General features: G+C 38.1%; 1 protein-coding gene and 1 long non-coding RNA gene across 4 annotated transcripts in view; one reads left to right on the top strand and one right to left on the bottom strand.

Annotated features, from left to right (window-relative positions):
- ITPRID2 (ITPR interacting domain containing 2) overlaps positions 1 to 26,917 on the top strand; it is a 99,185-nt gene that overhangs the window by 29,887 nt on the left and 42,381 nt on the right. The window contains exon 1 of one of the 3 annotated variants that reach the window (XM_044932750.2): positions 23,176 to 23,277. The exons of the other annotated variants lie outside the window; for them this stretch is intronic. The gene's annotated coding sequence lies outside the window, so the exon portion shown is untranslated. Of the gene's footprint in view, positions 1 to 23,175; positions 23,278 to 26,917 lie in introns of those variants that run through there. 3 annotated transcript variants of the gene reach the window in all.
- LOC102403302 lies at positions 1,207 to 23,566 on the bottom strand. Its single transcript, XR_003106102.2, has 3 exons — positions 23,140 to 23,566; positions 16,467 to 16,521; positions 1,207 to 1,448 (listed from the first exon to the last, which is right to left on the bottom strand). It is a non-coding gene; the product is annotated as an uncharacterized LOC102403302 (long non-coding RNA).

Here is a 26,917-nt window from a genome sequence, read left to right as displayed (position 1 = left end):
TAAACAACTGTGGAAACAGATTTTTAGAAAAAATACATTAACAAAGGGAATAAAAAGGGCAGAAAGCAGAGGGATTTGGCCTCCTGTCTGAGTGAGGCTGGGGCCTCCCAGACACACTAGGATACTCTGGAAGCCTAAGGAGGTAATATCTCACAGGAGAGCATTTAATATCAAGGTCAGATAGAAATGAAGCAAGAATTTGATGTGTTTATGTATTAAAGCCTATGAGAAAAGACTTAGAGTTAACGCAAGAAACTGTAAATATTCAATATTTGATACTGCTCCTTAAATTGGAATAACATACCTTAAAAACGTGTTTTAAGAAGGACTTGTCCTTATTACAATCTTTTTTCAATCTATACAATTTACTTTAAGTATACTTTAAATAGAAAGCCTTGTGAGATGTGTGCATGCCAAGTTGCTTCAGTAGTATCCAACTCTTTGCAACCCTGTAGAGCGTTGCCTGCCAGGATCCTCTGTCCTGAGATCCTTCAGGCAAGAATACTGGAGTGGGTTGCTGTGCCCTTCTGCACAGGATCTTCCCAACCCAGGGATCGAATCTGTGGCTCCTGCATTGCAGGATTCTTTACTGCTGAGCCACCGGGGATGCTCTGTGGGATGTCTGAGACTTCCTAAAAGCTGAAAATACATGAAGATAAAGATCCTCAAATACAATATCTGTATGATATCCAGTAGAAGTGGCAACTCAAACCAATTAACTGAACCACACTGTAGAATTTTAATGTAAAGGGAAATACAGTACAGAACTTATAAGTGCTCCGGAGTCAGACCGCCCAGGTTCAAATCCTGGTTATGCCTTTATTAGCCAGGTATTTGTGGGTAAGTTACTTAATTTTTCTATGTTTCAGTTTTGTTAACTATAGAAGATAAATAATAAAACTACGTCCCTCACAGAGTTGTGCTGGGGAATAAATGGGATAAGGCAAGCAAAGTGCTTAAAAAAATGGCAGCAAGTATGTATTTGAAAGCTTATTAAGAATGCTGCAAAGTAGACAGTATTATATCTGTTTTACAGATTATGAAATCAAGCCATAGAGAGATTGCAATTTGCCTAAAGTAACACTAAGATCCACAGCCTCAACAAACTCCAAAATCTTAGCTCTTTCTCCATGCTGCCTCCTTGCTTTTGTGTTACTAGAGACAAGCTAATGGAGCAGACATTGTCATCAGGGTTAACTATTAAAAGAGAGACAAACACACAATGAATGGACAGTTCTGCACAGTGCTGCAGGAGCACGGGTAAAAGGATGCTGAACTCATCTGGAAGGACTGGGGATGGCATCTACAGCAGTTGACAGCTAAATCGGGCCTTGACGTGTGGACAGGAATTAGATCGCGGGCTTCGGGGGGTTGGAGAGCGTCCTAAGCAGAGGCAACGGCAGACAACGGAGCGGAGAGGATGCTCGGCACGAGAAGGTACCACAAGGCTATGAGAGAAGACACAAACATTCAGGATTTACAACAGATCAGCTCATCTGGAATGTGGAGTTTGGGGTAGGGTTGGGGCATGGTTTTAAGGGGAAGAAGTTGAAGTGGTTCTTTTCTACTAGTCACGAAAATACGAAAATACGTGTCACGAAGAGGCAGCGCAAATGCTTGTATGCGATGCACAGGCCCCATTCAGTACCCTTAGATGGACAGGTTAGTACTCATTCATTTTGAGGCGTAAGTCAAAATACTTTTAAATATAATGTATGCCTCGGGCCTGGGGAGGGCAGATCTGTCTACAGGTAGTGTATATTTTACAGGGAAAATGACCTCATGAATGACTGAGAGAAATTGCCACTTCCCTCTTCTAGGTATTCTTCCCTGAGGAAACTTATCTGCATTAGAATTATATGTTACAATTTCTTTGTTTCTAAAGGAAAAACATCTTCCTGATTTCTTGTGTGAAGCAAATATACTAATTTTGGTGTTTCAATCTAACCATTCTTAAAGCAGTACATCATCTCTAGAGCATCTTTGTTCCTACAGATGGGCTACAGAGAAGTGTTGGCTTAGGGCCTCTTTAATCTTTACTCCTAACAGTCTTTGTTGTTTAATCACTAGGTCAGGTCCACCTCTTTTACAACCCCATGGACTTTAGCCAGAGGACAGGCTCCTCTGTCCATGGGATTTCCCAGGCAAGAATCCTGGAGTGAGTTGCCATTTTCTTCTCTGTTACTCCCAACAGTAGACTATCTCAAAATAATAGTGGGTCCTAATAGCGCAAGTTTACTATTGAAACCATTTATTAAGAAGTGATTAAAATCTAAGGTACTTGGGCACTTTAGGAAATTTTAACACAGTACCTTCCTTGCTCTGAAAGACAACTTTGTCCATCTAATGACTCCCCGGATAGTCTGTAGAAAAGTGATTTGCATGGTGCCAGCAAATTGAGAAATCATCCATCTTCACATTGTTAATATTGTTAATATCAGTGACAGCAGAACTCCTGTGGTGTAGTCTTGAATTCAATTTAAGCAATAAAATGTGACTGAGTGCCCAACTCTGTGTTAAGCACTAGGAATGTCTATGTGCACAAATATAAAATATCTATGATGTAATATGATAAGTACTAATATAGAAGTATGCATCAAATTCATATCTGCTTGAGAATCTAAAGAGAACATTCCCAAACCTGGAGCAAACAATTAAATAATTCATTAATTTTTCACTAGTAACTAGATGTGGGAGAGCTGAATCATTTTATATAGGTCAGAAAAACATCTGATTAGCACTAACTTGTCTAGTGTTTGATCTTAATTCAAATGAGTGATGATGTTACTGGAATTGTTAGTTCCCTTATCTTTTGAAACACTCTTGTCTCCCCTTATACGCTCTAAAAATGCAAATTATGTAATATCCACCTGCTTAACTGGAAATGTTTCCTTAGATTATGTAATATTATTACAAGATATTTTTACAGTCATAACTCTCTAAATTGTGATAGTTATTCCTAAGAACACTTAATGTGGTATCATAATTTATGCAATTAAGATTCTTTTGAGACTCTGAAAACACCGAAACATGTTTCTCTAAAACTCTGAAGCAATTTTTTGGTTGTCTTTGAAGCAGAAACATTTTAATGTAATAAATCTGTGAGTCATCTGTCACTGCAATCTGGATATTTCAGTGTATTGAATGTGTGTTAGTCGCTCAATTGTGTCTGACTCTTGTGACTATAGCCCACCAGGCTCCTCTGTCCATGGAATTCTCCAGGCAAGAATACTTAAGTGGGCTGCCATTTCCTTTTCTAGGGAATCTTCCTGACCCAGGGGTTGAACTGGGTCTTCTAGCATTGCAGGCAGAGTCTACCATGTGAGTCACCAGGGGACCCCTCTTCAATCCATAATAAATTGTCCTCAATCTATTATGGATAATTTATTATGGATAAATCACAATTTTTAATCTAAACATTCTTTACATTAAAATAATTTAAAGGAGTATCTTTGTCTAGCTAGGTCAGAATTTATATTTCCCACTTTACATGGAGAACTTCAGATTCAATATTTTCTCTACTTTTCCATATGACAGTGACATCAGCTTCCCTTGGCAACAGTGCTGATACTGTAACTTCTTTAGCTCATTTCTTTTTTTCCTAATTTCGTCATACCGAATAATCATATGTCAATGATACTAATTTTATATTATATTAATGAGACTGCTGCTGCTGCTACTGCTGCTAAGTCGCTTCAATCGTGTCCGACTCTGTGCGACCCCATAAACGGCAGCCCACCAGGCTTCCCCATCCCTGGAATTCTCCAGGCAAGAACACTGGAGTGGGTTGCCATTTCCTTCTCCAATGCATGAAAGTGAAAAGTGAAAGTGAAGACGCTCAGTCGTATCCGACTCTTAGCGACCCCATGGACTGCAGCCCACCAGGCTCCTCCGTCCATGGGATTTTCCAGGCAAGAGTACTGGAGTGGGGTGCCATTGCCTTCTCCAATTAATGAGACTATATTTCATTAAAAAAAATCAGTACCTTAGTTTTTAGGTGTAGAAAAAAAGAAATACTGCTGGTTCCATGTATTTGAAATACAAAGTCCAAAAATGCCAAATTAGTTTCAAATATAATTCCTATTTATAATAGAATTAACCATAATAGAGGATCATAAATAATACATATTTCCAAATCTTCCCAAGTGTTAGAAACATGAAATAATTCTCGCTGACTATACTATTAGAAAAGGTGTCCTGATATGTTTACAGCTAGATGGGCTTTCCTGGTGGTTCATACCTCTAGCATATCACATAATTACCATTTATGTGGTAAGTACATTTAGTTCAGTTCAGTTCAGTTGCTCAGTTGTGTCAGACTCTTTGCGACCCCATGAATTGCAGCACGCCAGGCCTCCCTGTCCATCACCAACTCCCAGAGTTCACTCAAACTCACGTCCATTGAGTCAGTGATGCCATCCAGCCATCTCATCCTCTGTCATCCCCTTCTCCTTCTGCCCCCAATCCCTCCCAGCATCAGAGTCTTTTTCAATGAGTCAACTCTTCACATGAGGTGGTCAAAATACTGGAGTTTCAACTTTAGCATTATTCCTTCCAAAGAAATCCCAGGGCTCATCTCCTTCAGAATGGACTGGTTGGATCTCCTTGCAGTCCAAGGGACTCCCAAGAGTCTTCTCCAACACCACAGTACATTTAAGATCTACTCAATTAGCAAGTATATAAAACAGTATTATTAACTATAATTACCATATTATACATTAGGTCCCCAGGACTTACTTATCTTAAACTAGACATTTGTACACTTTGATCAATACTTTTAGTGTTTAAAGTCCTTCCCCATGGGTTTGTTTGATCCTCACAAATTTCAATATATTTAATAATATATAATACATATTAAATATAGGGGGGTTCAATCATCTTTGTTAAACAGAGAAAATATAAAATGTTTATATGTCCTATAACAGTGGTCAGTGGACTATGGCCCAAAGGCCAAATCTGACCCACCACTTGCTTTTGAAAATATGGTTTTATTGGAAGGCAGCCCTGCTCAGTCACTTACATACTGCGTATGGCTCCTTTTGTGGTGCAGTGGCAGGACTGACTAGTGACAAGAGACCATTAGGCTCATAAATTTCTAAAACATTTACTATCTGGCCTCTCAATGAAAAAAAATTTTTTTTTCAGATCCTGTTCTATAGCAATTTTTCCTTAAGAGCCATATTTAAATAGCCAAATTAAAACTTTTGATTATTGTCAAAATTAATAATGTCTGAACATTATATGTACATTTTCTGTGAGGAATTTGCATACCACAAGAAGTAAAATATGGAATTTCACAGCACTTAATGCTATTACTTTATAATATAGGAAGCAGCATACCGAGATAGGCATGTTGACAATAAAATAACTATGGGAATTTTGATTTACTGATATTGCTGTGGCTAGCCTGAACCAGAGAAGTTCAAAAAATGTTTCCTCTTAAAGTGAAACTAATACAGTTGTAATTTAGTATGACACGTAAGTCCTTTCCTATCAATATTTTAGGTTAGCTGGCATGTAACTAGCTCTTAACAGAAGCAATTATCAAATAATTTTTATTTTTAAAATATGCACTAAGGCTGATTTACTTTTGGTCATCATTTCCTACCAGAGAGTTTTATACTTGAGCACAAATATCTGGCTTTTTTCTTAGAAACTTTGTCTTCAGACAAGATGCACTCTAATTCTATGATATGTGATGTAAAAATGTACCAATGATAATAGATTCTCACTAGTTAAATATAAAAATGAACTAAGTATAGAGTCTCTGGAAGGCATACATAACTTCAAATTATTGCCTGTCTTTCTACTCTTAAGATATTTAACTTTGGAGAAATAGGAAGAACCAGATTCCCATTTACTGTTGCTAGAAATTTGAGGGAAATTTATTTGGAACATAAAATAAAGAACTGATGTAGATAAATGAAACACAAATGTATAGTTAGAGATTGCTTTTAAATAAAAATGAAACTACAACATTTTAACTGTCAGAATGCTTTGCTTTGGGATTTTATTTTGATGTATTTCAGCTATTGAAAAATAATGGGATCTTTCCCTTAAAGACCCCAAACTCAACATCTTTTTACTTTCAAGTGTCTTTTCATGGTTATATTACACTTCTTATGGGCCTTATCAGTAGCAGTTATATTCACGGGTAGCATCTATTCCAAAAACGCATTTCATAATATCTCTTCTGAGCATTACCTTTATTTACCATTTCCCTTGTAACTTATAGCTTAATTAAACCAAATAAAAACATTGATGATCACTAAATTCAAGGCATGAATACATGAAAGAAAATCTTATTTAACATTTTCTATTAGTTTCTATTCTTCCCTCAAGGACTGGCCAATTGGGACAGAGTTAAATAGAGCAAGATAAGAAATCCTATTTGCTCATCTTCTATTCCTACCTCAGTGGTTTCAGTAGCTTTCTAACTGGTTCCCCTTAAGCAGAAACAAGTGTCTTAAAAGACTCAAAAGTTCAATTGCTAAGTAAGTACTCAGTGTATATTAGTTCCATTTCTTTCTTGTATCTTTACTCTTCCCTTCTCCATCGGGCTTTCCCAAGTCAAAATCATTCTCCTCACCCTCACCAGAAACTTTGTTTGTTTGTTTATAACCTATAGCTTTTAAAGCTGGTTAATATTGGTTCTACAGGAAAAGGGAAAGAAAGTATGACCAGGAATCCCTCACTGCTTCTCCAGGCAAAAATGTTCCCCTTTGATTCATTTTCAGAACTTACTTGCTTTTCAACATTTTTTTAAAGTGATAATTTAAAGTATTCGCCTATACAATTAAGCGGAGAAGGCAATGGCACCCCACTCCAGTACTCTTGCCCGGAAAATCCCATGGAAGGAGGAGCCTGGTGGGCTGCAGTCCATGGGGTCGCAAAGAGTCGGACATGACTGAGCGACTTCACTTTCACTTTTCACTTTCATGCACTGGAGTAGGAAATGGCAACCCACTCCAGTGTTCTTGCCTGGAGAATCCCAGGGACAGGGGAGCCTGGTAGGCTGCTGTTTATGGGGTCGCACAGAGTTGGACTCGACTGAAGGGACGCAGCAGCAGCAGCAGCAGCATACAATTAAGATGATAATTACCTGATACTGACGTTCCTCATTATGATTCTCAGTAGTTTGCAAGTTTCTGGGTATCAGAAACAAAATCTTAGTACTCAGTTCCTATCTGGGTGTATCTCCTTGTACAAAAAGCATGATATGACTACTTACTGAATGAATAAAAATGTACATAGACTGATTAATTTAAGTGTTTTTAAATTTTCATTTAACCTGTCAGTAATAAGGGTTATATGGTAAAAAATTAAATTTTCAGTAAGTTTTATAATTGTATTTTATTTGCAAAGTTTAACTCATTAGAAATAACTATATTTAGCAATAAATATTTCTAAAATTATATATATATATTCATATATATCAGAGAAGGCAATGGCACCCTACTCCAGTACTCTTGCCTGGAAAATCCCATGGACGGAGGAGCCTGGTGGGCTGCAGTCCATGGGGTCGCTAAGAGTCGGACACGACTGAGCGACTTCACTTTCACTTTTAACTTCCATGCATTGGAGAAGGAAATGGCAACCCACTCCAGTGTTCTAGCCTGGAGAATCCCAGGGACGGGGGAGCCTGGTGGGCTGCCGTCTATGGGGTCACACAGAGTTGGACACGACTGAAGCGACTTAGCAGCAGCAGCAGCATTCTTATATATACACACTTGGATGAGTTGGGTTTTTCATTTAGATTTTCACATTATAAATCTATTTTGTAAAATGAAAAGTTTTGGTAAAAAGATTTAGTAGTCTCAAAAGTTGTTTTGATCAAGCCAAACTGACAGCTAAAGGACTTTTATGTTGATAGTTGAATCAAGTTTATCTGATGGGGAAACCAGGAATTCTAAAAAAAAAATTACAGACATTGGCAGGCACATTTAAGTACTCTGCAGTTAAAAGCAGAGATGGTTTATTTAACAGGTTGCTCGGAATCAAATGGAACTTACTGTTTTGGTATTTTGCCTGACTTTTTTTCCATTACAAATGAATCAGTGCCCTGTAGAGACAGTTTTTTAAATACAGCCAAAATGAAATGGCCTAATTTCACCAATATATTTTATTAACTGGAATGATAGTGCTCTTCAATGGCATTTGCCTGACACTAGGTTTGTGTATTTCTTCACACATTCTGTTAAGGGAAAACACCCGCCAAAGCAAATATCTGACTGATATTTATACCAGATTGTTTCTATGTAGGAACACTGTGTTACACTGCTTGCTTCCTTGAAGGAATACAGACCATTAGACGTTGTGAATGTTGAATACACACTTTGGTTTCTTTTTTGAAATGCTACCTCAAAGTAGAATTTTCAAAATTTACTGATAATGAAAGGTATGTACAAACCAGAATCTAAATACCCCCTGAATGGTTCAAATCTTTAATCAATCCTTGATACTAACTTTTATCAAATATCAACCAATTTTTTTATAATAAAGTATCTAAAAATGTTGACTGAAAACAATAATAGAATACAAAATAGACTAGGCTTGAATCTTTCATTTGTTTTGAGTACTGCTGGCATTGTGAGACTTTGCAGTTCATAGGAATGGTCTCTGAAGATCAAGTTCATTGCTTTTAAGGTTGAGGAGACTTGCACAAGCCTGAACAAAGAAAAGAGAGCAGAGCCAAGACAAAGGTTTCTGATGTTTCTACACGGTGCCTCCAGAATTCCAAGGAGCCTCAGGAGCCACTGTGGAAGGGTCAAGCAGGCAGGACTTCACTTTCCCTCTCACACACTACATTCTTAAATAAAAATTATTCTGCTGAAACTCTTTCACATATTTGAAATTCCGGGTAAGAATGAGTGTGACAAAAAACTCTTCCTAAAAAACAAATTTGAAGACCACTGTATTACCTGTGCACCATAAGGAAGAAAGAGGGGGAATAGCAGATCCAAACTTGAAATGATATTCCTGTTAGTAGCCAGCAGGAGAAAGATTTAGAAACTACATTCCAAAATAAGGGAAAGGGATCCTGAATGTAGTTTTTCGTACAAGTAAACCCCCTCTTTTTTTTTTTTCTTTTACTTGTTGACTTAGCATTTCTAGAAATTTGATTTGTACAAAAACGAACAATGAATAAACAAAGTTTGGTACAGAAACTTCCAGTGTGTTTCAGAATGCAAGAAGGGGTGGAGCTTACAAAAAAGCATAAGAATAAACTAGCTAACAGGAATCAGAACAATCGAATATTAAATGACAGCAAGAGCAGCATATGGACTAAAACACTAAGGAAGAGTTTTTTTGAAAAGATGCACTCGAGTAAGAGTAGAAGGTAAAGGAGAATGCATTTCTGGTGGCAAGAACAAGGAAATGAAGTTGGGGGTGGGGGTGGTGGTGAGTGGGGGACCACATTTACTGAAGAGAAAGAAGATACAACCAAATGGAGAAGACTGTTTGTGTCAGTGGGATACGAGCTTGAATTGGTAAAACAGGATTGTATTGAGGAAGCACGCTGAAGGCAATTGAGGAGCATTTAAAGTAGGCATACTCCACTACTCTTACCTGGAAAATTCCATGGACGGAGGAGCCTGGTGGGCTGCAGTCCATGGGGTCACTAGGAGTCGGACACGACTGAAGCGACTTAGCAGCAGCAGCAAGGATAATAAAATGGTACTACCTTTGGTACTCAACAAAAGAAGTACTAGAGGCTTGCAGGCAGTGTGTTCTGAATATTCAAGGACATTTCTATTACTGTGTTAAATTACTGGTGGTAGAAAATATGTACATGGTTCTTTCAAAGATGCTAGATTGTTTTTAGAGATTTAAAATCACATATGCAGTAAAGAAGAGAAGCTAAAGGCAAAGAAGGAAAGGAAAGACATATCCATCTGAATGCAGAGTTCCAAAGAATAGCAAGGAGAAGTGAGAGAGCCTTCCTAAGTGATCAGTGCAAAGAAATAGAGGAAAACAACAGAATGGGAAAGACTAGAGATCTCTTGAAGAAAATTAGAGACACCAACAGAATATTTCATGCAAAGATGGGCACAATAAAGGACAGAAATGGTATGGACCTAACAGAAGCAGAAGATAATAAAAATAGGTGGCAAGAATACACAGACGCACTATACAAAAAAGATCTTCATGACCCAGATAACCACAATGGTGTGATCACTCACCTAGAGCCAGACATTCTGGAGACCAAAGTCAAGTGGGCCTTAGGAAGCATCACTAAGCTAGTGGAGGTGATGGAATTCCAGCTGAGCTATTTCAAATCCTGGAAGATGATACAGCTGTGAAAGTGTTGCACTCAATATGCCGGCAAATTTGGAAAACTCAGCAGTGACCACAGGACTGGAAAAGGTCAGTTTTCATTCTAGTCGGAAAAGGTCAGTTCTCATTCTAGTCCCAAAGAAAGGCAATGCCAAAGAATGTTCAAACTATTGCACAATTGTACACATCTCAGACGCTAGCAAAGTAATGCTCAAAATTCTCCAAGCCAGGCTTCAACAGTATGTGAACCAAGAACTTCCAGACGTTCACACTGGGTTTAGAAAAGATAGAGGAGCCAGACATAATATTGCCAGTATCTGCTGGATCATAGAAAAAGCAAGAGAGCTCCATAAAAACATCTATTTCTGCTTCATTGACTACGCTAAAGCCTTTGACTGTGGATCACAACAAACTGTGGAAAATTCTTAAAGACCACCTTACCTGCCTCCTGAGAAACCTGTATGCAGGTCAAGAAGCAATAGCTAGAACTGGACATGGAACAATAAACTGGTTGCAAATCAGGAAAGGAGTACATCAAGGCTGTATATTGTCACCCTGCTTATTTAACTTAGATGCAGAGTACAATATGCAAAATGCCAGACTGGATGAAGCACAAGCTGGAATCAAGATTGCTGGGAGAAATATCAATTACCTCAGATACACAGATAACACCACCCTTATGGCAGAAAGTGAAGAAGTACTAAAGAGCCTCTTGATGAAAGTAAAAGAAGAGAGTGAAAAAGCTGGCTTAAAGCTCAACATTCAAAAAAGGAAGGTCATGGCATCTGGTCCCATCACTTCATGACAAATAGATGGGGAAACAATGGAAATAGTGACAGACTTTATTTTCTTGGTCTCCAAAATCACTGCAGATGGTGACTGCAGCCATGAAATTAAAGCTTACTCCTTGGAAGAAAAGCTATGACCAACCTAGACAGCATCTTAAAAAGCAGAGACATTACTTTGCCAACAAAGGTCCATATAGTCAAAAATATGGTTTTTCCAGTGGCCATGTATGGATGTGAGAGTTGGACTATAAAGAAAGCTGAGCACCGAAGAATTGATGCCTTTGAACTGTGGAATTGGACAAGACTCTTGAGAGTCCCTTGGACTGCAAGGAGATCCAACCAGTCTACCCTAAAGTAAATCAGTTCTGAATATTCATTGGAAGGACTGATGCTGAAGCTGAAACTTCAATACTTTGGCCACCTGATGTGAAGAGCTGACTCATTTGAAAAGACTCTGATGCTGGGAAAGATTGAGGGCAGGAGGAGAAGGGGACAACAGAGGATGAGATGGTTGGATGGCATCACTGACTCGATGGACATGGGTTTGAGCAAGCTCCAGGAGCTGGTAATGGACAGGGAGGCCTAGCATGCTGCAGTCCATGGGGTCACAAAGAGTTGGACACAACTGAGTAACTGAACTGAACTGTACTGATGCATGAAGACGACCTGAGAAAATAGCACTGACATATATACACTATCATGTGTAAAACAGATAGCTGGTGAGAAGCTGCTATATAACACGGAGAGCCCAGCCTGGCACTCTGTGATGACCTGGAGGGGTGGGATGGGATGGAGGAAGGAGACTCATGAGAGAGGGGAGATATATATATATATATATATATATATATAAAAATAGTTGTATCTTACTTGTATTGTTGTACAGCAGAAATCAACACATTTGTAAAGCAATTATCCTCCAATTAAAAAAATTTTTAAATAAAATCACATATGCAATAGTAGACCCAAATGAATACTCTATATGGCTATTTAGGAAGCATACACCATGACCTAACCCATATCTTTCATGTCATATTTATGCAATAGTTTTAAATTTTTATCATCTTTTAAAAATAATTTGGAAAATAAATTAAGAAATTTTATTTAATGGTTAGCACTATTTATCTGAGAAATGATATTTGAATTCAACTTGTACCTCTGAGAGTAGCAATACTTGGATACAGTAGAAAACTAAAGGCTATTACTAGATAATTAAAATTGAGGAAGGAAATTCCCTTAAAAATATTTCAAATAAATGACCCTGGAGAAGTGTTCTTTTCCATTGATAGTTTATATTTCTGTTTCTTCTTTATGTGAGACATGGAGACAAAATTTTACCTAGTATAAATAAATAATATAAAGAAGGAAACAGTAAGCTAGAAATATCCTTCCAAGGTCAATTCAATGAATGGTCCCTGTATTGTATGATTATTAACTTTTAGGGGGAAGCAGCGAAGCAACACATCCTGTTATATAGGTTAAAATCAATCTCAAATGAAAATTATTTTATGAAAATATTTTTAACTTCTAAATATATTTCTTCAATCTCCAGTGTTTTTGAACCAACCCACTGAATGCTAAATGTTTCTATTCTTTCTTTTTCTCCCCTCAAGTCTGTTGCAGAGGTGTGTGGCTATGCATGCATGTACCACAGTTCTTCTTTCTAAAATCCAAAATGGATAAAATTATTTTTCTAAGGAGAAAGAAAAATTCTTTCTTAGAAATTACTCGGTTTTGCTGGATATTTTGATATACTTGTTGAGGGGTGTGCATGGGAAGTCCATCCAAATGTGTGCATGAGTGGCAGCAGTGGTAAGTGGACAGTTTTCTAAAATAAATGGTGTCTGTAACTGCATTGTTTTAGTTTTTCTTAGAAGGCAAGCTTGGAAAGACAGCAGAATTACATTTAAATAGAACTGTGTAAAGAAAGGGAGGGGAGAGAGATGAGATGACTAGTTTCAGATAAGAGCATAATTTTGAAGAGTACTACTGTGCCAGATAAAAGTGTTGATTACAATCTCCTTGGTAGCCCCCCTCCATTCCCCAGGCCTGTAGATCTTGGGAAAACCGACTTCACCTGCTCTGGTATTGTGCAGCTGGATCTGCCTTGAGGATGAACATGGGGGCTAGAGCAGAGGCTTCTTGATGTAATAACCTCTGGACGGCTCACAAGCATAATTAGTGCACATATACACTCACAGACATACACACACACAGCTCTGTGTATAGGCACACATATATCACCACATAAAAAGCACCTGTCAGCTTAAGCCATCTCCAAACTGACTGAAGGAGGTCAGTTAAAGCAAAACTTTTACTGTTTATAAAACACTGTGGTTGTACTCATGGTAGAAAATAGAACTTGAAGGGCATTTACAAACTGATTTGGCCCTTTGGTAAATCTTTGGAAATGGATAGAAAATTCAGAATTTTTGGTGCTTTCAGGGTCACTTAGCCTGTGATTATAATAATTTAGAAATCTTTCGTTATTTATCTTGTTTTATTTTGCCACAAGTTATATTGTACTCTGGGATATTAAGAATCAAAACTATGTAATTACATAAAGGACTTCATTCTAATCTCTTTTCATAACTCAAGAAACTCCATGTCAGAGTTGTTGAATTACTGCTTTTCATCAAATGTTATAAATATAGCCCTGTTAACTCTTAAAATAAGTGACTACTGTCAAAAGAAGCCCTTTGTTATATAATTCCTTTTAACACTGAATACAGAGAAGGCAATGGCACCCCATTCCAGTACTCTTGCCTGGAAAATCCCATGGATGGAGGAGCCTGGTAGGCTGCAGTCCATGGGGTCACTAAGAGTCGGACACGACTGAGTGACTCAACTTTCACTTTTCACTTTCATGCATTGGAGAAGGAAATGGCAACCCACTCCAGTACTCTTGCCTGGAGAATCCCAGGGATGAGGGAGCCTTGTGGGCTGCTGTCTATGGGGTCGTACAGAGTCGGACACAACTGAAGCAACTTAGCAACAGCAGCAGCAACACTGAATAATCTTTATTGTTAGGTGCTTTACCAAGTAAGAAAATATCTGCCCATGTTTCTTTCATTTGTCCCATAATAATTAACATTTTCTGAACTAGAATAGATCTTAGAGAACATCTAATCCAGCTAAACTGTGCAGAGGGAAACGTTACATGTTATGCATTACACATAAATAATTTTTATGGAGAACTACACAAAGATGTAAAACTATACATTCAGAAAATATACCTGGGCTTCATAATGAAGAACTTTCACAAAGAACCCTTTTGACACTATTAATTAGAATTTGTAAGTTGATACTTAAGGATGAATGATATGTATTACTGACTTGCTAAATGAGAGGGCTGATAAAACTGCATTAGTTAGGATGCTTTGGGCTGTGAGTAACAGAAAATGCAACAAGAATTGGCTTAACAGTAAGGAAGATATGCCCAATATGAAAATATTCTTCCCAGGTGGTGCTAGTGGTAATGAACTCAGCTGCCAATGCAGGAGACACGGGTTCGATCCCTGTTTGGGACGTGGCAACCCACTCCAATATTCTTGCCTGGAGAATCCCATGGACAAGAGGAGGAGCTTGGTGGGCTATAGTCCATAGGGTCGCAAAGAGTTGGACACAACTGAAGCGGCTTAGCATTCATGCAGAGTTGGCTATTCAGCCACTCAATTACTTCATCCATGACTTAGGATCTATCCAACTTTCCATGTTTTCATCCTGAGAATCAACAAGTTGTCAGAATCAACAAGTTGAATTTTAGTTAAATAATGTATAGCCCATGAGATATTGTTAACTGAAATTTCAAATTTAATGGAGACCTTGCATTATTATTTCCTAAATCTGGGAAACTTATCAGAATCTTGGTTTTTCTTTGCAAGCTCTCTACTCATGGTATAAGATGGTTAATGTACCATTTAGTATTATATGTAGAAGCCAATATCCAGTGGAATAAAAAGGATTCTGTTGGTAAGGAAGAAAGTGGAGCAGTGATGGTTTGGCAGGTCACCAAGGCAAATCTGAATTTTTGTTGACTGAAACACAATTTCTTCTAATATTAGGTAGTTCGTTCTGTAACTATGTAATTTAGCCTGCCTTCTAATTCAGGGGTGGGATCTTTTTCTATAAAAATTTATTTTTTGTTTTCTGAGGCTTTTAACTTCATTAGAACAGGGAAAGCCCATATTACTGTATGTAAAATGAGTAAAAAAGTTCTAATGAGTATTCTGAAGTAATGAGAAGGAAATGGCTCATTTGCATACTTCCCCTTTTCTACATCATTCCTAGGGCATGTGTTAGAGGTTTTCCATGTACATGGTTGCTGGCTCTTTCTTCTTCCTTTATATTAGTTCACATTACCCATGGCCAAAACCTCAATTTCCTGTGTTCTCTTCCTCCTTCCACTCTCCCACCTTTTAAAACATATCCATATCCTTAGGGCCCTATTTGTACTTACATGATAATGGTTTTATATGGGCTAGATTAACTGTGCTAATATTTACTTTGTTAATGTGTTGAGCCTCTGAGGTAATTTAAGGCTTTAATCATTTCAAAAGTTCAACTCCTTTAAAAAGCTCTTCAGGAATGCTGCCAGTTTACACATCTTGGGGTAATGGCCGTTTTGGCTTTCCTGTCATACTCACAGAGGCAGGTGGCTACAAGAAAGTTTGGTTGGCCTGTATGACTCCACCGTCTGGAGTTTGTTTGTGTCGTCAGACTGCTCTCTCATCCTAGGCCACTTCTCATTCCTTCATCAAACTCACATTGTCATCTGCTGGTTTCTGCAGCCATTTTCTCCGCCCTGTTTCCTGTCTCATCTGGAGTGATTCATACGTGACTTCAGTATTTACAGAGATGCCCCACCCAACACCCTGGACTCATCATTTCTTGCCTCTATTGCCCAGGCCTTTAACTCCTTTGGACTTCAGTGATCTACTGCCAATGCTACCCCGTCTTTCCTGGAAACTCCTCACCTCTCTTTATTACATTTCACAATCATAGTATCTTAATAGTGTTCCTGCTCCTTTCAACTATCCCTCTTCTTTACTTCTAGCAAACTAACAGTTAGGCTTCATAAATAATTCAAAACCTTAAGAAAATAGCAAAGATTCACATCTTTAAATCCTTCTATGACCCTGCTTCTTCATCCCCTGCCCTACCTCTTCTATCCAATCTTCTTTCTGTGGTTTATCTCATCACCTAATCTCTCTATTGTCATCACACTTAAGCACTGAAATCCTCTCCTGGAGGAATCCAAAATTTTGTCTCTTGAAATCCCACTCCAGTGCACCTAAGCCTGCTAAAGGAAGTTACATCACTGTTACCAGCATTGTAAAGTGGTTAAAAGCACGGACTCTGGAGCCTGACCACCAAAGCTGAGTTCTTGGCTCCTCCACTTACCAGCTGGGTACCCATAGCAAAATAGCACGATCTCTGTGTGACTCCTTTTTTTCATCTGTAAGAAGGAAATAATAACTGAACACATCTCATAGAGATACTATGATGAATAAATGAGGCAGTATTTATAAGGTGCTTATAGAAGTTTCTACTTCTCTTGTAGTTTTATTCCATTGTTAATAGCAACTATTCCAAACCTTTACTCTCTTATGGCTCACACTCCATCACTTCAGCAGATGATCTGGCCATATTCTCAGAGTACACATAGGAGAGTAGGTGTGAATTCCTTTAAATTATCTTACTCTGGAAATTTAACTACACTGGTGCATTTATATCTCCTTCCCATTTAAAAGAAAGAAATCACCTTCTAAAATTAATTTTTATCCTCAAGATCTTATCCCTTCAAATACCTAACATTTTCTGTGTATAGTTAACCTTTCTGTCTACTTGTTCCTGTTTCTCACCAGTAAACATGTTTTAATTCCCATGCAGTCCTATAAAAACATAACCAAAAATCCTTCAACATTTCCTTTTAGCTATTTTCCTATCTTCATCCTTCTCTTCATCAGATGTCTGTATTTCTGTTCCTACCTTTACTTTTCTCATGACTACGCTACTGGGAAATGATAGTATAATAATTATAAGAATGTCTAATATTAAAATCAAGTGGGAATAAACTCCAAGGGATCAAAACTTTAGAACTGGCTTTTCTCCAACCTTAGCAGACATAGATATTCATGATTTGAATGCTTGTATATTTATATGTAATGGCTTTCCTGCTCTTTTGTTCTGGCATAACCAATTAATTGTTATCATTTGACTACCCCAGCTATTTCCTGTTTCCCTCTTTTAAAAGGAATTAGCCCTAGAGACTCCCACTACAATCAAGACTTCATTCTTCACCATCCCACCACAATTATTTGTCAAGGTCAGCAATAACATCTCAATTTCCAAATCCAGAGGTCAATTCTCAGTTTTCATCTTAATCAACTTCTCAGGAAGTTGGTAGAGTTTACTATTTCCTCTTCTTTAAAACCTTTTTTCTCCCAGTTGCCTTCTGAATACCACTTTCAGTTCCCTTCCTACCTTGCTAGCTGATCTTTCTTAGCCTTCTTTGATGGATGCTTCTCATTTATCTGCCTTGAAAATGTGAAGCACCCCTAGACAGTATCCTTAAATACCTCATCTTAACATTCTCCACCAATTCCCTTCTGGTGGCCCCAACTAAATTTGTAGCTTCAGATACCATTTATATGCTGATGACTCCAAAACTGAGGTTCTAGTCCAGATTTTCCCCTTGAACTCTATACTCATTTACCCAAGTGTTAAGTTAGTTGCTCGGTCATGTCCAATTCTATGACCCCACGGACTGTAGCCCACCAGGCTCCTCTGTCCATGGAATTCTCCAGGTAAGAATACTGAAGTGGGTTGCCATTCCCTTCTCCAGGGGATCTTCCCGACCCAAGGATTGAACCCGAGTCTCCTGAACTACAGGTGGATTCTCTACCATCTGGGCCACCAGGTAAACCCTCATAATACCCAAATACCTACTCAATATATCCACTTGGATGTCTAATGGGTTTTCAAACTTAACACACTGAACAAACTTTTATTTCTCCCAGAACTCCTCCATCTTTAGTCTTCTCCATTTCAGTCAGAGAGAGTATAAGAACTTAATAGTTTATACTAGTAAAAGGATGAAAGTTAGTAAAGGAGACTGGGAAGTAATAAAGTATGCAAATGTAAGATCAGGAAAGAAATGTGAGGAATAGTCAATCCTGACAAAAGCTATAAAGAAATCTAGAAAATGAGGGCTGAAAGGATCCACTAGATTTGATATGTCAGAATTCATTGATGACTACTGCCTCAGTAGGCTTGGAGTTGCTTACCCAGGAAATAGGAAGAAGGCTGATCAGAATGATATGGAAAAAAAAAAAAAAATGGCTGTCTGATATAATGATTCCAAACACACATAGACACACGTATACATAGACACACATTACACCTTTACAATCTTTTCATCCATAGTTCCAACTTTGTACTATGTTTCTAACCTTGCATCCAATATGTCCAATAATGAACTCATTTCCTTTCTTCTCTGTTCTCTTTATTCTCAAACAAATTAATTCCACAAGACTAATCATTCTAAATTCTCTGTCATGTTAAATGACACCAATACTTATCCGTTTACCTAAAGTAGAAAGCAAACTTGGAGGTCATTCTATTTCTTCCTCCCCACCCATCAGTTCAGTTCAGTCGTTCAGTTGTGGCCGACTCTTTGCGACCCCATGAATCACAGCACGTCAGGCCCCCCTGTCCATCACCAACTCCCGGAGTTCACTCAAACTCACGTCCATCGAGTCAGTGATGCCATCCAGCCATCTCATCCTCTGTCGTCCCCTTCTTCTCCTGCCCCCAATCCCTCCCAGCATCAGGGTCTTTTCCAATGAGTCAACTCTTCACATCAGGTGGCCAAAGTATTGGAGTTTCAGCTTTAGTATCAATCCTTCCAATGAACACCCAGGCCTGATCTCTTTCAAAATGGACTGGTTGGATCTCCTTGCAGTCCAAGGGACTCTCAAGAGTCTTCTCCAACACCACAGTTCAAAAGCATCAATTCTTTGGTGCTCAGCTTTCTTCATAGTCCACCTTTCACATCCATACATGACCACTGGAAAAGCTATAGCCTTAACTAGATGGACCTTTGTTGGCAAAGTAATGTCTCTGCTTTTCAATATGCTATCTAGGTTGGTCATAACTTTCCTTCTGATTCTAATATGTCAAATCTGATTGCAGCCCCATCTCCACTGTCTAACTCTAGTCTTTATAAACCTCCATCCTGCAACCCCTGCCACTAATTAGCCTCCTAACTGGTTCTCTTGCCTGAGGCTTTCTCATGCCCTATTCTTCCAACTATATAGTTATAGTTATATAGCTTTCAGTAAAACACTTCAGTTAAAAACTGAAAGCTGCTTCTAACTTCACACTGGCATTTATACACTCCCTTGGAATAGCACATCAGGGCCCTTAAAATTTAGCTCTCATCTAGCATTTCAACCTTAGTTGATGACAGTTTCCCACTTGCCTTAACATAATCAAGCTGAAGTACACTGCATGGGGTCAGGCACATACTTCCCACATTTGTATCTCTGGACTACTTAGAGCTTTTAAAGTTCAAATAAGTTTTTATCCTTAAATTGTAAACACAATTTCTAAAAGGCTGGAAAAATATTAGCCATAATATTGTCCTTTAACAGAATATCTTTGTTTACATGCCTCCTAATGTCCCTCTAAGAATGTAAATATTTGTGTAGGAAACAAACAATTTTGCATAATATTTCCTCACATATTTTCCTTAGCTAGTCCTTGTCATGTTGCAGAAAAGAAATAACAAAAATTATACAATTTATTATAAGGAAAAGAAAGAAAGATGAAAGAGAAAAAAAAGGGTGGGGACAGAATAGATCCATGAATAAGGTTTAAGATGCATACCATGATGACCTACTCATCTACCATGAGTGAGCCACACATTTGGCTTTCAATTTTCTAGCTGCCAGTGTGAAAACAGACACTTTGTCAGTTATCCAACTCCCAGTGCCTGTGAGATTAAACAAAAATGTCCTGGTAATTTTAACTCTTCTTGGAATAAATATTGTAAAAGGATATTTATCCTGAGGTTCTCCTATAAAGAATACAGGGCGATATACTTAACAAGATTCTTATTAGAGATGGCACATTTCATTCCATGTCACTGTTCAAACTGAGAATCAATATAGGCAGATGCCATTGCACAAATCATAGAGTGATTTTGTAAAAACCATCTTCTTGAAAATAATTTGATACTAGCAAGGCACCCAGCTCTTTGCTGGTCTGCTTAAGTGGCACTAGTGGTAAAGAACCTGCCTACCAATTCAAGAGAAGCGGGTTCGATCCTTGGGTTGGGAAGATCCCCTGGAGGAGGGCATGGCAACCCACTCCACTTCCTTCCTGGAAAATCCCATGGACAGAGGAGCCTGGCGGGCTACACAGTTCATAGGATCACAAAGAATTGGACACGGCTGAAGTGACTTAGCACGCATGCATGTATTTAAATCATGAGTAAATGTATTAAAATGCCCACATATCATAGGTTAGATAGTCACAGTAGTGACTGAAGTTTCTTTAGAAAATCTTTCTGAAAGTTGTTTCTCTTCATAAAAGAGTTTAAAATAGTTCTTAGGTGAAGACTTCCCTTATGGCTCAGCTGGTAAAGAATCCACCTGCAATGCAGGAGACCTGGGTTCAATCCCTGGGTTGGGAAGATCCCCTGGAGAAAGGAATGGCTACCCACTCCAATATTCTGGCCTGGAGAATTCCATGGACTGTATAGTCTATGGGGTTGCAAAGAGTCAGATATGACTGAGCGACTGTCATTAGGCGAAGTCTTAAAATGTCATGTCCTATACTGGGCAACCAAAGCTTGCTTGGAAGACCAGATTTTAGGTTGAGAAGAAAAAACCCCCTCGTTTTGATGATGAACATTGTTCCCTTTGAGAAAGTCCTCTGAGAGCAAGAAAGCGGCTAGGCCAAGGTTATTACAGTCTTGGGCTAGTCTTGGGTTAGTCTTGCATCTAATAGAGAACAGGATGTTATCCTAGAAGAAAGGACTCAAACATAAGCTGAAGAACATACTTGTTTGCAGAGATTCTCACTGTCTCCAACCTGCAGTCCTCTCCAGAAATATGGCTAGGTGGAGCTACAGATTTGGGGCCTAAAGTATCAATTTCTGTAATGTTACATGCTGCTAAGGAGCCTGGATACTCACATCTTTGTTTTTACATTCTCTGAGTTTTTCAGAAGATTGATGAGATAAAAACAATTTTTTTTTAATGTCTGCCTTTATGTTTGTAGGACTGCTAAGATACGGGTTTTTATCCGTAATTAATTCTGTCACTAAGATGGCTGACCTTAGGCAGGCAAATTTCTCAGCTCAGTTTCCTCCTTTGTAAAATTAAGGAGTGGTAGCAGGTTACTGATTTCCTCTGCCCATCAACTGTGAGTGCAAAGTGCCTTCAGTTGGATGAGAATAAATGGTTGCCGAGGTTTCTCTAACTAGACTTGGAGAATCTAAGACATCCACACACCTTGTGTAGGAACACTGGCTCTGCAGGGGGCAAGTCCTGGTTCCGCTCTGCCCCTTACTAGTATGTGGCCTGGGGCAAGCACTAACCCCTCTGAAGCTCGGTTTCCGTATCTGTAAAGTCAAAGTATTACAAACTCGCCTGTGTGCGTTAGTCGCTTAGTCATGTCCAACTCTTTGTGACCTCATGGACTGTAGCCTGCCAGGCCCCTCTGTGCAAGGAATTCTTCAGGCCAGAATACTGGAGTGGGTTGCCATTTTCTTCTCCAGGGACAAACTCGTATAGAGTTGTATTAAACCAGACACTAAATCCAGGTATAAATACAGTGTCTGAAACAAGGCAAGTGCTCAATCAAAAGTACCCATTTTTAACACTGTTATTTCCTTGGGTCTACTGAAATAAATGCTCTCTAACAGCATTTCTTCAAGTTGGTTATCCACTAGTGTAGTTACAGTGTTTAAAGGTTTTAAGGTGCCAACTTGGCCTGAGTTGTTTTTAAAAAATTGGAAAGACATAGGCTCAGGGGAATTTTAAAAAATTAAGCAAAACAACCTGTGTGTTGACCTTTACCCTGTAGTTCTTTCATTTAATAACAATCTATTAACAAACACAACTTTAAACTGTTTGATTAATACTAATGGAATCCAGGCCAAATATGCCACTGAAACAGCAGTAATGAACTTTCTTGCCTCAAAGAAATTTTAGTGGAGGTTTGCTTTATTTTTCTGTTTTGAAATAAGACTGTGAAGAAGTTCTTAGTTTGAGGTTCCCACCAATAGATATTTGGTCCTTTAACCTTTGATCATATGTAGATCATACTTCAATACAATTAAATACAATAAACTCATTCTTAGATAGGAGAGATAAGCTTTGAAGGTCATGTAAGTACTTATTTTATAACTTTAAAGCAACTGTTTAATCACAAAAGGAAAAAAATGTGGGAAACCAGAGTTCTTCACTGTATTTTAACTACAGCAGGAAATATGTGTTTGTTTATTATGACCCTCATGCTTCCATAGCCAGATTAACTTTCAAACACAGAGTTTTCATTCTGCCTAACCAATAATTGTCACCTTGACTGTGGAAACTGATAATTTGCAGGGAGTTCAAGAATACTTGCATAATTATATCCACTGCTGCTGCTGCTGCTAAGTCGCTTCAGTCGTGTCAGACTCTGTGCGACCCCATAGACGGCAGCCCACCAGGCTCCACCGTCCCTGGGATTCTCCAGGCAAGAACACTGGAGTGGGTTGCCATTTCCTTCTCCAATGTATGAAAGTGAAAAGTGAAAGTGAAGTCCCTCAGTCGTGTCCGACTCTTAGCGACCCCATGGACTGCAGCCTACCAGGCTCTTCTGCCCATGGGACTTTCCAGGCACTAGAGCCTGGCTTGTCCCCACCACTTGGGGATAGACTCTTTGTGAACAGGGACCCCTTTTAAGAGTAGGATCCTCTACAGGATGTACTAATTAGCACACAGTAATGTGCTGGGTCAACCTTTGTCAAACATGATTTTCAGGAACTATCAAATTTTACAGTGAAAGAGTTCTAAATTACCATTTTATGTTAAGGATGTCTCCTTGTGGATTCTAGGTTTTTCTTCATTTATGAGATGTGAGCTTCAGCTGATCTGTAATAGGTTGTAGAAGAGTAATCACTTGTATTTCAGCTAGAAAGCACTCTGCAGGATAAAAGGTGAGTGACATGTTTTATAGATAGATAAATAAATAAGACCTTACATTGTTGCATGAATCTTGAATACCTGCATATTAAAACCCCCAAATTTATCAAGCCATTGTATAGACTTATATTAATTCAATTTTAAAAGTTCTTAGGAACTAGATTATTATTTTCTGTCTCTATAGCTCTATTTCCTTTAATATCTTACTGTTGGATTAACTCTCATAAAACTTCTCTTACTTTAAAAGATTGCATACTGAATTTATACACAACTTTCTAAAAATTGCCTATAATCATTATTTGTCAAAATAATTTAATCAGAGAAAAGAAATTATTAAGTAAGTATGTAACTTCTGAATTCACGGGGACAAAAGGGGGTATTTAAAACTGTCACTAAATTCTCAAGGATCTACTGACCCTACCTACCAGTGCAGAGCTGGTTGAAACTGAATGTCCTAGTTTTGATGGCTTACCTGCTCGATCTTGTACATTTTGGTTAGTGATGGTAAGGAAAGTTGGTGCAACTGAATGTAAAGAATAGCCAAAAATGGTTGAGCAGAATCCTGGCTGAGTCTGGCAGAAACCCCGCTCTCTCCCCATTTTGTCCTCAAACTTGCCAAGCCTTGTTCTCTTTGGCTTTATTTTAAAAATGCATTTCTGGTGAGTGAGGAAAGGTTTTGTACTGTGTTTTCAATGACTCACCCAAAATAACTCCATTCAACTTGTAAACGGTCCTGTTCTGAATGCAGATTGTTTGTTCTGAGATGGGCATGAAGGGGCTGCAAAAGGGAGATTAGAGAGGGGAAATGTGGTAGGAGAGGCCAGTGCAGTTTATAGTTTATTCAGGTTCAGGAACACATCAGAATTACTTCTTAAAAGGACTGTATGTGTGTGTTGGGGGGGGGGGGGGGGTGTATATTTTAAAGAAGCATTTGTGAGGTCTGTACCATTTAAAGCTTTTATAGATTATCAGTATTATATAGATACATGGCTCATCTAGTTACCAACCTGTTTTTCTGATCCTCATAAAATGTGGTGGAAGGAGAGGTTACAATTATAATAAACATAATTCCAAATATATGCATAGTGAAATAATTTTTTTTAAAGTTTTAAATGCCTTTAAATAGGAAGAATCATATAGGTAATATAAGAGCTAGGAATTAATCTTAAATTAGGAAGAAAATACGTATCAGTACATTGATCACATAAAAGAACTGTGAAAACTGCAAAATGCAATAATGACGTCCTCCTGTTTTGTTGTGTACCATAGACAAATGTTTAATTCAAGTGGCAAAGACTGAGCATTTGATATCAATAAATGTACCTTTTCCAAAGCTTTCATGATTCAAAACATCTGAGTCCTTTAAAAGCAATATTTTAAGGCAGGACTGAAAAGAAAATGAAGAAAAGGACTGATCTTAAAGCTTCACAAATGAATTAAATACATTTTGGCGTTCCCATGTGTTACTATGTCCAGTTATGAGGATTTTCAAAACCTTCTTTGAGTTCCTTAATGAATTTAACAAATAAAACTTATTCTGTTATATAATCTTGCTTCATGTCATTGTTGATGAAGAATAGATGAGCCATTTTTACCTGTTGCTCAGAAACACCAGTAAATTGAGCCACTGAAAGGAAAACACGAAGACTAAAAGGTTTTACCATGGAGAGGGTAAATTTAGCACTGTGTGGCAAACTGAAGACCTTGTAACCTAGGAATGGTGAAATGAATGATAAATGACAAGTTTTTAATTTGCACAAAATTAGAAAGTATATAAATTTACTCAGATTATATAAATAATTTGTAAGGCAAAGTTCCAGTGGTATTAACACCTGTATCTTCTGATATATACTTGGGAAAATGAGGCAAATCAAAATAGAAGGTTATTTTGCTATGTTAATACTTATTTATAAGGACAGTGAACTAGTATAGTAAGAGTTTTTGCTAATGTGGAAAAAACCAGACAATAGGTAATAGGTTTAAATTATAGACCTTAAATATTCAATTTTATTACTTTAAAATATATACAATAAACAGAAATACTTTAATGGCATAATGACTTTAAAATATATAAAAAAAAAAAGTCTAAGGCAAACTAACCACCTTTCTGCATAGTTTAATTATATGATTTGTAAACAAATCTTTGAAAGTTTTTGAAGAATTCACTGGTTCAGAAACATTTTCCTTTCATCCTCTTTTATCCTATTATAAATCATTAAACTAGTATCCCTGGAAATGTTAACAGTTATATTGAGGGGGCTCAAAAGATTACATGTTGAAATGAACTTTAGAAATGCTGGGTTAAGCAAAGTTAAACAGTTTTATTAAAAAAAAAAAAAAAAACTTGAGGACTTCTCAGGTCTTTAATATTCATTGTGACTGGGTTGGGATTGGGGGAGACAAGAATAAGCAGAGTTTACCAAACTTACTTTATACAGAATTCTTTCCTCCAGATAATTCTATTATTATGACAAAGGGATCTGGAAGGTGTTAAGTAAATAGAATGGCAGATTAAATAAAAAGTGTAGCATTTTATATTTCAATTTTGTAAACTGCAACACTATACCATGTTCTGATCAGATTCTGAATTATTAGGATTTTGATGCACAAAATCAAATTTTTAATTATGTAAATACTGAAGAAACAATACCTTAACTAGAACCAAACTGCCTTAGTATGGTGCCTGATGGCTTAGTCGCTAAGTCGTGTCTGAGTCTTATGACCCCAAGGACTGTGGCTAGCTATTACATTCCTCATCTGTGAAATAGTGGTCATGATAACTGCCTGCCCAAAGGTGAAGTGAGGATTACAGGAAACAAAGTAGATGTTCAGTGAAAGTGGAAGAAAGTGAAATCGCTTAGTCGTGTCCGACTCTTTACAACCCCATGGACTGTAGCCCACCAGACTCCTCCAATCATGGGATTCTCCAGGCAAGAATACTGGAGTGTGTGGCCATTTCCTTCTCCAGGGGGATCTTCCCAACCCAGGAATTGAAGCCAGGTCTCCTGCATTGCAGGCGGATTCTTTACCAACTGAGCTACGAGCCAGTTTTCTTACTAGTAAATCTTGTTTTGTAATTTGGAGGAATATGTTAAGGCCTTGTTGTTGTTCAGTCGCTAAATCATATCTGACTGTATGCAACCCCATGAACTACAGCACACCAGGATTCCCTGTCCTTCACTATCTCCAGGAGTTTGCTCAGACTCATGTTCATTGAGTTGATGAGGCCATCCAACCATCTCATCCTCTGTCATCCCCTTCTCCTTCTGCCCTCAATCTTTCCCAGCATTAGGGTCTTTTGCAATGAGTCAGCTCTTCCCATCGGGTGGCCAAAATATTGGAGCTTCAGCTTCAGCATCAGTCCTTTCAATGAGTATTCAGGGTTGATTTCCTTTAGGATTGACTGGTTTGATCTCCTTGCAGTCCAAGGGACTCTCAAGAGTCTTCTGCAGCACCACAATTCAAAAGCATCAATTCTTAGGCACTCAGCCTTCTTTATCAGTAATGAATTATACTGAGCATAATGTTTCACTTTTGATATATGCTTTTCCATTTAAAATTGGCTAAATTAACTGGAGTTGGTTTTCTGTCCTAGCCTGACTTTATAATGTTTAAAAATTTCAGCTGCAAAAGCACGTAGATGTCATTTACTAT

This window comes from Bubalus bubalis, chromosome 2, assembly GCF_019923935.1.
Source record: "Bubalus bubalis isolate 160015118507 breed Murrah chromosome 2, NDDB_SH_1, whole genome shotgun sequence".
NCBI classification, from domain to species: domain Eukaryota; kingdom Metazoa; phylum Chordata; class Mammalia; order Artiodactyla; family Bovidae; genus Bubalus; species Bubalus bubalis.
The sequence above is the reverse complement of the archived record's forward strand: the minus strand, read 5'-3'. Positions and strand labels throughout refer to the sequence as shown.